The following is a 14,155-nucleotide window of genomic DNA, read 5'->3' on the forward strand; positions in this document are numbered from 1 at the left end:
GTATATATAATTTTGTTTAATGCCTCTAATTCAAAGTACTTGCCAGAAATGCCACTGGGCATATTTCTCCTATATATAACCATTTCTAAGTTCATAAGTTAAAATATGCTATTCTTTTTTCAGCTTGCTTTGTGCGAGAACCAATGTCATTTGATATTTCTAATAGTGTAGAGATAGGCTCAAATGACATTTATGTCGATGAAGATGAAAGTAATCTGAGAATTCATATGCAGGTGATCTTTATTATTTTACATTTTTAAAACATTTACAATTACAACTTAAGCAAGAGTGTTAGTGATTATGGTTTGCTTATGTGAAACAGTCAGACATCACGGATCCCTACATCTATTATTATGATGCAGTACAAGTTGATGAGCCTTTGCCAATTGATACAACTAAGCCGTATGTCGGCATGGAGTTCAATACACCTGAAGAGGCATACACTTTCTACAACAATTATGCATGTGTCGTTGGATTTAGTGTTCGCAAAAACAGTTCAACAACTAATAAGAATGGGTTGTCATCGGTTCGGTATGTTTGTTCCAAAGAAGAAAAATCAAGATGGCATAAAAGAAAAGAGAGGCCGATTGGATGCTCGACGGATCTTGCTACACTTGAGAGAGAATATGGGATTACAAGGTGTGACTGCAAGGCCTTATTAAGGATCAGAATTATGAAAAATGGAAAATAGAAAGTGAGCGTCTTTGGGGAGGATCACAATCATGCTTTGATCACGAGCCCTTCGAAGATAAGAAATTTGCGATCTCATAAGCGCATGACGGCAAGTCAAAAGAACACCATTCGTAAATTGAGTGCTCAAAGAGGTGTTTTAAAAGTTAACTTTCTTTATCAGATATACAAAAGTGTCAATTTGCTAATAAATTCATTTATTATACTGGAGGAATGTATGTAAATGAGTAAATAAAAGAATAGCTCCAGTAAGCCATGATTTATTATACCATATGGGTGCATGCCCTCTTAGCATTTTAAAATGTACTAACACCTCTTACCATTTTAAAATGTACTAACAGTACAATTCAAGAATACAAAGAAATTACATGCAACATTCATAGTTCATGTTAATAAGATAAGCATAAGGTACATACACAAAGTTTAATTATATTAATCCACAATTAACACACAAAGTACATTAATTAACAACTACAATTCATGCAACATATATTAATTAACAACTACAATTAACACACAAAGTACACACATCAACATACAAAGTATAATTAATCCGGCTAGTAATTTCTTGAGTATCGAAATGATTTCCGCTTCAAATATGTGTCTTGAACCTTTTTTGTAAACTTGCATCTGAGATTTTTTATTGAAATTAGTAGTGATGTCGCACCAATCGTTCCACATATTGCAATTTGGACAACTATAAAATTGTCTTTCGTAGTTCTTCGGGGTCCATGAACACTTCACAACCGTAGGCTTATGACATCTCTTGCAAAAAGGGTTTGATGAAGAATGGCTATTTTGGCTACTCGTTTTGCCTACACAAAAAAAAAATTAAGAAAAGTCATGCTTTGGAGAAAAATCAAAAGGAAAGTCATTATTCCACTTTTGTACTCAATTTAATTTTACCCAGTGTACTGGTTTCGGTTTTGCAATGATTCCACTTTATTGTTATTTATTATCTGTTTAGTACAAGCAAGCTCTATAAAGTACATGAAGTTATGTACCTAAGCACTATAATTAGATTACTAATTCTAAATTAGCATGAGTTGATAAGCATAAAAAGAAATGGTGCAACTGGTAAGATGCTGGCAATGTTAATGTTACTGTCATTACCACATGGTCTAAAAATAATCATGAACTCACTTTTAGTTCACAAGCTTGTCATCACCTACTAATTCTAAATGGTGCGCCGACCTAATACGCGCATGAATCGGTACGCAGGCGCAAGTTGTGAGCGGATCGGTCCACAGGCCCAGTACACGAACGGGTTCGGGATCCCTGAGCAGATTCAGTCTGCGAACGTGGCGGAATATGAATTCATAATTAATGGGTGATATTCATTTAATTCTGATTTATTGTAGTTGTAACTAAAAAAAAAGGGTTTATGGTTGGATCTTGGTTGAAGTGATTTTGAAAGTGATATTTTAACTCTTGAGTTTATTTCTAAGGTTCATTTTGACTCCGATTTACTATTTTAGGTGAAACATTTTTATTTTGATGGGATTTAAATATATTATGATGTCGAGAAATATTTCTAGTTGAATCATTAGTTTGAACTCTATTTTGCGAGATACTTTTATCTTTTAAATCATGAGACCATTGATTTGATTCTTTAGAATATTTTTTGTTTGATCCTTGTGAATTATTGGATATCTTATTATCCTTATAATTTTTGTTATTGTATCTATATCTAAATGTATAGTTATGTGATCTTTTATTACTATTATTTGAATTCTTTGTGTGTTTTCTCTTTTGATCTAGACTTTGAGGATTTATTTCATTCCAAAAATGATTGTTCCCTTTTGTATCCGACACCTGACTTGTTATGAGGATAATGACGATTTTTAACCATTCTATCAATTCTATCAAGATCTAGACTAATGACATTTCTAGGAGATTTTAAGGCCAAATTTTCCATTTTTAAAATTTGTATTTCTACTTTTAATAATTCTATCTCACCTAGATGTGATTGGCAACTATTTTCACTATTTGACTTTTGCAATTCTCTAATTTTATGATTATAATTATTAACTTTATCTTCTAACATTTTATTTGTAACAATTGTTGCCTTTAAATTTTTATTTTCATCTAGTAGGTCATTTGTCTTATGTCTAATGGACTCTAATTCAACTAAATATGATTTACATGTATGTGACTCAACCTTTTTTGCTTTTGTTTCAAGCTCTAGAATCTTACACCTTAATTATTGTATAATACATTCTCTCTTAAGTAAAGACATACCCAATTTATGGAGAAGCTCTCTCAACGTAGTTTCATTATTGCTAATTTGACTCTTTCTAAATGAAATGTTTGGCTTATTTGTGAATGCATGATCATTGGACAAATTAGGTTAAGTTTCATTGGTTTCAAATGAATTGCTAGTTGATTCACATTTGGATTCATACCCATCTACACCGAAATTTAAATGTATCTTATTTGAGTTGCTAGAAGATGTGCTACTTGAGTTCTCATTTTTGTTGTTCGACTTAGCCACCTTTCTAGGATTTCCAATAGAGAATTTGTTGGCGATGTTAGGGTTGAAAATGATCTCTTTCTTGTTGACATCGGAGCCTTTATCATGGTTAGCCACCAAGGCTAGGTTCACTACATGAGCATCATCCGTCTCCGGGTCAGACTCATCATCGCTACAAAGAAGGCTCCTCTCGTGGGGTTTCTTCCTCAACCTTTCTTCTTCATCCTTGTGTCTAGGAAAGATCTTATAACATGTTTGCATGGAGTGTCCCTCCTTGTGACAAATTATACACATCATCTTATTATTATCCTTTCGACGCGTCTTGTTGTGTTGTTGTTCAAAGGCCTTGAAGTGTTTTGGATAGGAGGAGAGGATCTTTGGAGAGTTCTTGGTTGAATTTGTTTATGAAGTGATTGTAGGATTTATATTTGTATAATTTTTTGTAGTTTGCATGAAGAGCCACATTTTTAGGAAAATTATATTTGGGTTCATGATTTTCGGTTTGTTGAATTTCTCTTCACAACTTAGAAGATGAGCAATTAGTTCATTCGGAGTGAAGGTTTGGACTCCCGAGAGTACTTCAAGAGCGTTTATCATTGACTCCCATCTTGGTTTCGTAAGCATCACACGCAAAATCTTTCCTATAACTTTATTGTTAGAAATAGGTTCTCCCAATTCTATAAATTCATTTTGTATTTGTAACATCCTATTATACATGTCATCAATTGATTCATTATTTCCTATATTAAAAGTTTCAAATATAGTTTCAAGTCCAATGAGTTTGGTTCGTTTAATTTGATCATTACCCTCATATTTGTTAACAATGGCATCCCACATTTCTTTAGCATTTGTGACATTATAAAATACTATGGCTATTGATTCATGTATCAAATCCATAATAACATTCATTGCTATATCATTTACCTTTTTAGCAAGTTTAGACTCGGTAGTAATTATGTTGGTGGTTTTGTCATACTCCGGGGTGAATCCATTTTCAACGGCTTCTCATACACCAATTATAAAGTTTTTCATTATCTTTTTTCCAATAGCTAAAGTTTTTAGTAGAAGGGATTAACATTGGAGGTTCCCTACAATAACTTGGTACCATTGGTGCCATTTATAGATCCAAATAAAATTTTCAAATTAAGTGTGCCTTAATTTGAATTTCTTGCTCTGATACCACTTGTTGGTCCCAAAGGCACCTAGAGGGGGGTGAATAGGGCCCTTTTAAGTTTTAATCTAAGTTATAAAGTTCGAGTGCGTCCTAAAGTTATTCTTGACGAAAACTTAGAATAACTTTGTCCTAAACTAAAAGTATAAAATAAATAAAGTAAAAAGTAGAGTTTAGTGACACTTGACACGAGAGTTGTTTACGGAGTTCGGCACTAACGCCTACGTCTCCGGGGCCCGCGACCTTCGAGATGGAGCCCCTTTCTTTACCCAATGAGAAAGGATTACAAAGTGGAACCGGTGAGCCCTTACAATCTTCTAGGAAGTCACACGGCCCGAACAAGGAGCACTAAGGCTCAGGTTGGTCAATCTGATTGCGAGGACTCAAGGATTGCCGAGTGAGCACTACAACTCAAAGTAGTAAATGGGCTGATCACGCATGATCACTCTAGGAGTTGTGTAAATGATTGAATAAGTATGAGATTGATTGTAAGTATTAAAGTTTAAGCACACAAGCAACAATGGTTTTTTCTAGATATATAAATACGAAATATTGAAGTTGGGGGCTGCTAGAGTGTCAATCCAAACCTTGGAATAGTTTCTATTTATAGAGAGCTGCCAAAAAGGAAGTGATCCCGACCGTTGCAACGGTTCATGGACCGTTGCAACGGTAGGATAGTTTGAACAGGTTTGGATATTCAACTATCGAGGACCGTTGCAACGATTCCCATGATATCTTGATGGGTATTTTTCTATAGCTATTTATGAACCCTAATACACCTAATTTGGTTGCAAGCATACAACCTTGTCAAGTAGTAGTTCGGGTGTCGAATCCACAGGGACAACTCGTAAAGTACTGGTTCTCGCCAATTCACTAAGCTAGACTACCGGAGTTTGGGTTGGTTTTTAAATCTAATTAAATTGAAAGGAGCAAATAATAAATGTCTGGGGTCTGATTCAAGTGTAGGAGTTCTAGGGGCTTTGGCATTCCTATCCACTAGGGTCTCAATCTACTCGATTCATGTCTCTAAAGCATACGTGGGCATCCTGTTTAAGGTGATAATAGCGTACACTTCACGGTTAAGTACTTCGCGGGCTATTATCTTACCTTTAGGTTACTTCGGACTTCTCGGTTAAGTACTTCATCCTAATAACCTATTCTTTACTCTTTTTGATCGGGGAGTTAACACAAGTGATTTTTAGTCATTGATAATAGCGTACACTTCACGGTTAAGTACTTCGCGGGCTATTATCATACTTTTAGGATACTTAGGACTTCTCGGTTAAGTACTTCGTCCTAATTACCTATTCTTTACTCATTGGATAAATCCCTAAATTCATGTATCAAAGGAGTAAGGTTGAACCACCCAATCCATGTATAAATCAAGCATTAAAAGAGTAAATTGCTAATAGTCAATAAAAACCACAAATCGAGTAAAATAGAGTGCACCTAGTTTCGAGTTTTACATGCCATCGCCCCTAGAGAGGAGATTAGCCTCTCATAGGGGCACAAACAGTTACAAAGGGGACAAATAAGTTGTTACCAAAGCCTAAAGAAAGGAAAATAGAGTAGAGAATACAAATCCAAGCACAAATCTCTTCTCCCTCAAGCTTTTCCTCTCCAAATCGCCCTAGATCTGAAAACCTAGCTTCTTGAGTCGTTCCCAGCTGTTGTGTGGTGTGAAAATGGCGGCCCCCCCTTTGGGGAAGGAGAGATGAGCTATACATATCGTTCTGGGCCCATAACAGCCCAAAAATCAGAGACTGTGCAGAAATTTCGGGTCGCAATTATGGAAATTGCGGGTCGCAATTTCAGTGCAGAATTATGGCAGTGAGCTGCTCCAAGTAGTTCTGGAATTCCAGGTCGCAATTTAAGAGATTGCGGGTCGCAATTTTCCTCTGATTCTTGCCTCTTAATGTCGTCTAGGTTCCGATCGCGTCCGGGCTTGCTCCAAATTGTTCCCCTTTGCTTCTAATACCTGAAAACACATCAAAATATAGCAGTATCTCGAACTTGGCGCGATATCTAAACAAAATGACTTTAAACTAATAAAAGGGGATAGTTTTAGAGACCAAATTCTACCAAAAATGTATATGAAATTTAGGCTTATCATATCTCCATATTGTATCTAATTTACAGCCCTAATTTGCACTTAAACCTGTGTTTTAAAGCCTATAAATGTGGACTTTTTACTTGTATTTCGAAGAAATGTGGTACTGCTATGTTTTGTTTGGTGTTTTGTAGGAAAAAGGGCGAAAAAATGGATCTGACAATTTTTCATACGGCCCGTATGATATTCCCTACGGGCCGTACAGGATCCGCCCAACCACACAGAAGGTTCCCAACAGAGGCACGAAGTCTCCAAGACAAAGCACAGGCATACGGCCCGTACGTGGTCCCCTACGGGCCATACGACGCTAAATTGGCAAATCCAGCTGGAATCTGAAATCAGCTGAAATCAAGGAGGCCGAAAAGGAAGGCTCTGCAGACGCGATCTGGGGCATTAAATGAGAGAATTACACACCAAAAAAGGGGGATTCACCACAGGAACTTGGACAACCTTTCTTGGAGCAAAAGACAAGAGGAGGAGAAGAGGAAGAGAAGTGAAAAACGCGAGTTTGCAACGGATCTTCGGATTTTTCCACTGTTTTGTCATGAACTCTTTTATTTTCTGTTATTTGTGTTATCTTATGAACATTAGTAGCTAATTTACTTTGTTTCTAGGGTTAAGATGTAGTTTCTAGTTTGGCTTTGTTTGCATGCTACTTGAATTTTGTGTTGAATGCTTTGTTTTTACCTTGTTGAGTAGTATTTTGATTGCTTTATTTGTGCTTGCTTGAATTGATTAGTCATCCCGTTAGATGAATGCGCACATCTAAGTGTTAGGAGCCAAGTCTATGACATTTAATCCAACCGAATAAAGTATATGAAGTAGGGTGAAACCAAGGAGTACCCGAAAGGTGAAACTTTCCTTGAGGCGAAAGTCCTTGGATACTTTTAGTAAAGCAACAAGTAACTTGGATAAATTAGGCCAAAATGCGAAAGTTGAGGTTTAACGCATCTAAGAGGGAAGTATTTGAGTCCGGTAATCGGGTACTAGGCCAAAATGTGAAAGTTGAGGTTAGGTATCTAGATCTGGTCGATAGAAACCCTAAACATAAGCACCAACGCAGAAAACAGTAGCTGCAGCATTAACTCATTGGACTTTTTACTTGTATTTCGAAGAAATGTGGTACTGCTATGTTTTGTTTGGTGTTTTGTAGGAAAAAGGGCGAAAAAATGGATCTGACAATTTTTCATACGGCCCGTATGATATTCCCTACGGGCCGTACAGGATCCGCCCAACCACACAGAAGGTTCCACAACAGAGGCACGAAGTCTCCAAGACAAAGCACAGGCATACGGCCCGTACGGGGTCCCCTACGGGCCGTACGACGCTAAATTGGCAAATCCAGCTGGAATCTGAAATCAGCTGAAATCAAGGAGGCCGAAAAGGAAGGCTCTGCAGACGCGATCTGGGGCATTAAATGAGAGAATTACACACCAAAAAAGGGGGATTCACCACAGGAACTTGGACAACCTTTCTTGGAGCAAAAGACAAGAGGAGGAGAAGAGGAAGAGAAGTGAAAAACGCGAGTTTGCAACGGATCTTCGGATTTTTCCACTGTTTTGTCATGAACTCTTTTATTTTCTGTTATTTGTGTTATCTTATGCACATGAGTAGCTATTTACTTTGTTTCTAGGGTTAAGATGTAGTTTCTAGTTTGGCTTTGTTTGCATGCTACTTGAATTTTGTGTTGAATGCTTTGTTTTTACCTTGTTGAGTAGTATTTTGATTGCTTTATTTGTGCTTGCTTGAATTGATTAGTCATCCCGTTAGATGAATGCGCACATCTAAGTGTTAGGAGCCAAGTCTATGACATTTAATCCAACCGAATAAAGTATATGAAGTAGGGTGAAACCAAGGAGTACCTGTCACACCCCAAATCCCCGGGGTCTGACAGCCTGCCGCGTGTATAAATCAAGCGTCACATATACACGCGAGGCAGTGGATCTTTTATATGCATTACCAATATCCTCATTTGCTGCGTCCGTGTAATGAACCTGAAAATAATCGGGGAGAGGGGGTGAGAATAAATTCTCAGTGCGAAATTTGCCACAGTTTAGATTATTGGACTTGCAATCAGACTCTATATTCAAAAATGAAACCCAAACAATAACAATGCAAACAGGTATATAAGAAAACATAAATAACAGAATGCCAATGCTCGACAACAATTTAATCAACCTGCAACACAGTTTACGGAATTTCCAAGATGAATTTCAAACACAACATATATTTTGGCTTAACTCAATTCAATAGGGCTTGTAGCAACTGCAGATGTTCTTTCGAGCTGAACCCTTTATCAAACCCATATCTGTAGGGTTACTGACACCTACAGATGGCCAACCGCTGGACCCTTTATCTGACACCCATCTGCAATCGCTTGGCTTAACAGTTTATTAAGGTCTGGTTTGAATCATATAAAGAAAATTCTCTCTGGAATCATTCCAATAGTCGTAATATTCAATTGACCTTTCAAATGCATTAACACGTAGGAGAATGCCACCGAGCCATAGACGTTACACATGTCACCCACGATTTCCAATCACATCTCATAACATAATCACCCTCCCTCGTCCCAACCGGTACTAGGAATATCGAGGGCCGTTCACCTAAGGCCATTTAGGATCCTGGGAATCCAAGTCAGCATACAACCCGACTTGGCAAATTCATTGGATCCAAGTGCTTAACTTCGTAAATCCATTCACATACATATCAAATCAAATCGTGGTGACTTTCAATCAAATCAGATCATAATAGATCGACACAACCTACAACCATACCAGCATGCAAATCACTCAAGTCACATCAATTCGAGTTTAATTTGATTGGGCTATGCAAATGCTCTACACAATTCAATGATGCAATCAATGATATTCAACATGACAAAACGAATACACAGTTTAATTCCTGAAAATAAAGTATCAAACAAGTCCAAGAATCCCGCACCTTATTATGACGAGCATACCGCTTAATTACGGATCAGGCATCTCGAATTACCTCGGGAAATCTTGCTCGACCGAGCCTACACCTATATTATACGTATACTTGGTTTAATTCAGTTGCGTTATCAAAACTTAAATTTCAAAAGCCGTCTTTTAAATCCGTCAATTCTTTTATACCTTTCGGCTCATTTATAATCATTTCAATTCAAGTCCAATTTACTAAGGCCCAAAACAATCAATCATTTCAATTCGATTCAAGTATATCCCAACCGCAAAGTCACGGCTATCATTCATATAAATTCACATCTTTTTCATATTGGTCCTCAATTAATATAATTTCACACATTGGTGTCTACTTTGCAATTCAACCCTTTTTTATTCCTCTTTATTACTTAACATTTATCCAATCTCACATAGGCCTTATATTTTATAATTCATACCCCTTATTTTTATAAAAATTCCCAAGGCTTGTATTTTGCACAAAACAACCCTCAATTTAATTTATTTACATTTTTTTTGGTCCCTGTCAAGTCAAGGACTGGTACACACACAAAATCAGCACCATACCAGTAGTATACTGGGCTGGTACCACTGGTACCAGCACTTCGCCATTCATACACACAACACAGCCATGCACAATAAAACCAGCAAAACAGAGACAAGCCACAGGTCAGATCAGAATAGGCACACCAGAACTCAATCAACACGGCTCAAGCCTCAAGTCAGCACCATTTACCGGGAAAATCAACAACCCGAGCAAAGGTGAAATTAACTACAATTCCCTTTTAATTAATACAAATCACAATGGTCATATATTTTACAATTCCGACCCTTAATAAAAATCATTTTACAATATAGTCCCTTATACTTAATTTATTCGAGCAAATCGATCGAGTCGGGAAAATCAACAACCCGTACTCGAAAACTAGTAAATTCACATCCTACGACATTAATCGGTTCATCCAGACACCAATCAAGAGGTTTAGAATTTATTTTGGAAATTACCCGAAATAGAAAATGTCAAAAGAGATCGACCGGTTCCGAGGGTTTCGTCTCGCCTTGCGGCCACCTCACTCGAGCACTAGAAATCACCATAGCACCCCAAGGCAGCACCAAGCCAACACCGAGGCAGCACACATCCTCAACCCTAGAAACTAGGGTTTCATGGGAGGGGAGGGGGGCAGAAACCGAGAGAGAGAGGGGGCGGCTGTGGCTCTCACGGGCAGAGAGGAAGAGAGGAGAGATCAGAGGCGGGTCCGGTGGGGTTCGCCGGCGACGGGAGGGGGCGGAGCCGCTGGGGTTTGGGGCTTGGCGTAACAGAGGGGGGGCGCTAGGGCTTGGCGTGGGTTTCACGCACAGACAGGGAGGGAGAGAAGTGAAAGAGAGAAGGGCTTTATTATTTGTACTGCTTTAAGATTCGTGCTGAACATATCTAAACGGTTTGAGATTTTACAAAAAGTCACGCAAATATGAGATAAGTCAGATGGTGTGAATTCCATGGACCCGAAAATTTAATTAAATGTGATTAAGTCATCATTTTCAATTATATTCAAAAATCAAAGGAATGAATAAATTTCAGGATTCGTGCAAGATTAGATCAAAGGGTTATAAATTTCAGAAGTTATATGACTTGAGCGTTTGATCTAAGAATTACGTTTCTTTTATAAATTCGAATCGAAGGTTCATAATATTTCAGATGTTAAATTCTAAATTCCATATTCGAATAATTCGATCTCCTTTTTATATAATTATATATATTCGATTAAATCTCTAAACATCCTGAATGAACGAGTTTTATAATTTCTATAATTTATTTGTACGAATAATTTCGTATAATTATACACTTATTCAGAATTCAATTATCTATTTGTTCACACGAATCTAATTAAATCATTTTTTTAAGTCAAATGATCGATTTATCCATTTAATCATGTTTTAAAATTTCGGAATGTAACAGTACCCGAAAGGTGAAACTTTCCTTGAGGCGAAAGTCCTTGGATACTTTTAGTAAACCAACAAGTAACTTGGATAAATTAGGCCAAAATGCGAAAGTTGAGATTTAACGCATCTAAGAGGGAAGTATTTGAGTCCGGTAATCGGGTACTAGGCCAAAATGCGAAAGTTGAGGTTAGGTATCTAGATCTGGTCGATAGAAACCCTAAACATAAGCACCAACGCAGAAAAAAGTAGCTGCAGCATTAACTCGGGGTCCCCTACGGGCCGTATGGGAACCCATACGGGCCGTATGGGAACCCATACGGGCCGTATGCCTCGGGGCTGAACAGAAATGAAATCTGAACCCTGGAAACGCCTTTCTATCAATTGAAAACAACTTTAATTCTCTCAAACCAATCTCTCTCACTTCTAGAATCTCAAGTAATTTTAAGACGAGTCCGGTTATTTTCTTCCGTCCCTGTGGATCGATACCTGAGCGTACTCATCGATAGGATAGTGCACTTGCTATCTGATTTGACAGAGTATAACAAAGGTTTAAAAGGTATAGCTTGCTATACTGAAACTTTGTAGCATATATTCTGTGCGAACAAGTTTTTGGCGCCGTTGCCGGGGAACGGCAACGAAAATTCTAGACTTTTTCTTATTTTTGCTTGATTCTAGATTTTAATTTTAATTTTTCTTTTTCCATATTTGCAGGAACATACTGGAAGAGTCACGGCCCAAGAATAACTACCATCTCAGAAGCAAAGGGCAGACTTCCAACTCATTCGTTCCAGGACCACCGCATCTGTCACCTCTCCGTACGGCCCATAGGAGATTCATACGGCCCGTACCAGCCGACAACAGAGGCCAGACAGACCCAGAACAAGGCGCAATGAATAACGGCGGAGCTAATCCACACGTCACTGATCCACCCGTCAATGATGCACCCATCCAGGACCCTCCCGTAGAGGATCAATTATCTGATGATGATGGAGCAGACTATGCGCCAAGGACATTGCGAGAGTTCAATGTCCCGAGAGCAGGAGATGTTAGAGGAGCAATCCGATTGCCAAGGGTTGCTGGCAACCAGCCCAACTTCAATCCGGGCGTTGTCAACATCGTCCAGCAAAACACGTTCCATGGCATGGATCATGAGGATCCGCATGCCCATGTTCAAACTTTTCTTGAGTGTTGTGCCACCATTAAAATCAATGGCGCAACAACTGATTACATTAGGCTTGCTTTATTTCCTTTCACTCTTAGGGATAAAGCCAAGAAATGGTTAGGGTCACTGCCAAGGGATTCAATTACCACTTGGAGGGAACTGTCGAAACTGTTTTTGACCAGATTTTTCCCCCATAAAAGAACTGCCAATGTTAGGACCCAACTGACCAGTTTCAGACAAAGGCCTGATGAACCACTGAATGAGGCCTGGGAAAGGTTTAGGGAATTGCAATACTCTTGTCCACATCATGGTATTCCCGAATGGTTACTTGTTCAATCTTTTTATGCTGGTTTAACTGATACCACTCGTACTTCAGTTGATGCAGTTGCAGGTGGAGCTCTCATGGATCGAGAGGCTACCGAGGCAATGAATTTAATTGACAACATGGCAACCAACCAACAATGGTCAGGCCGAGGGAGCACTCGAGGAACTGGAGGAGGCCGACTTGAGGTCGATCAGATCACAGCTCTTACCGCCAAGATGGATGCCATGCAGAGGGCTTTTGACAAGATGAGTGTCAAAGCGCTTGGTAATCAACAACCACAACCTTGTGTTATGTGTGGGGACGAGACACACGAGTATGAGAATTGTCCGCTTGTGCAAAGAGATGAAGAGCCCGAGCAAGTGAATTATCTCAACAACGAGCCATCTTACTTCCCAAAACCTCCTTTCAGCCGAACCTATTCCAAGGACCCGATTGAACAACAGAATTGGAGGTGGAAGCAAAACAACCCCCCACACTTCAATAACAACCCATCTGGCAGCAACAATAACAACCGCAACTTCTACAACAATGCTGCATTCAATAACTCAAACAACCGTGCACCATACTCAGGACCATCTAAACCCTATGTTGCCCCTGCTGTGGAGAACTTTATCCATGAGCAAGGGAAGATGAATCAAATGCTCTTCGAGCAGATGCAAGCGATCAACGCTCAATTGGCTAATTTAGCCGCCCAAAACAAACCTCAAAATGGAGCCCCAACCGCACAACCACAACTTGGAATGCTACCAGGCCAACCAGAGATTAACCCCAGGGAGGAGGCCAAGGCAGTGACATTGCGAAGTGGGACACAGTACCAAGGACCAGCCATGCCCGTCGAGCCAGAAGCCGACCTTACGGCCTGTAGAGACAACCCCTGTGTTTTCTGAGCAGCCAGAGCCTGATCCGATTGAAGTTGTGAATGAAGAGACAGACCATACGGCCCGTACCAATCCCGTACGGCCCGTACCGAATGAAGCTGACAAGCAGAAGAAGAAGGTGACCGAGAAACCGCCACCCTACCGGCCGCCAGTTCCATTCCCACAGAGATTAGCTGAAACCCGACTCAATGAACAGTTCTTCAAGTTTATTGAAGTTATGAAGCAATTGCACATTACAATTCCATTCACCGAGGCATTGACCCAAATGCCAACCTATGCTAAGTTTCTCAAGGACATCCTATCCAATAAACGAAGCTTAGGGGGGCATGAGACGGTGAAATTGACTGAACAGTGCAGTGCTATACTGAGAAGTGAACTTCCACCGAAATTGGAAGATCCGGGTAAATTTTCCATTCCATGCACAATTGGCAAAGCCACCATTCGACGAGCTTTATGTGATTTGGGG

The 14,155-nt window shown here is 39.1% G+C and overlaps 1 non-coding gene across 1 annotated transcript; it reads right to left on the bottom strand.

Annotated features, from left to right (window-relative positions):
* Positions 1 to 12,693: 12,693 nt before the first annotated feature.
* On the bottom strand, positions 12,694 to 12,800 carry LOC144564879 (small nucleolar RNA R71). Its single transcript, XR_013514773.1, has one exon. It is a non-coding gene; the product is annotated as a small nucleolar RNA R71 (small nucleolar RNA).
* Between the last annotated feature and the right edge of the window lie 1,355 nt (positions 12,801 to 14,155).

This window comes from Carex rostrata, chromosome 13 (assembly GCF_964058835.1).
Source record: "Carex rostrata chromosome 13, lpCarRost1.2, whole genome shotgun sequence".
In the NCBI taxonomy this organism is placed as follows: Eukaryota; Viridiplantae; Streptophyta; class Magnoliopsida; order Poales; family Cyperaceae; genus Carex; species Carex rostrata.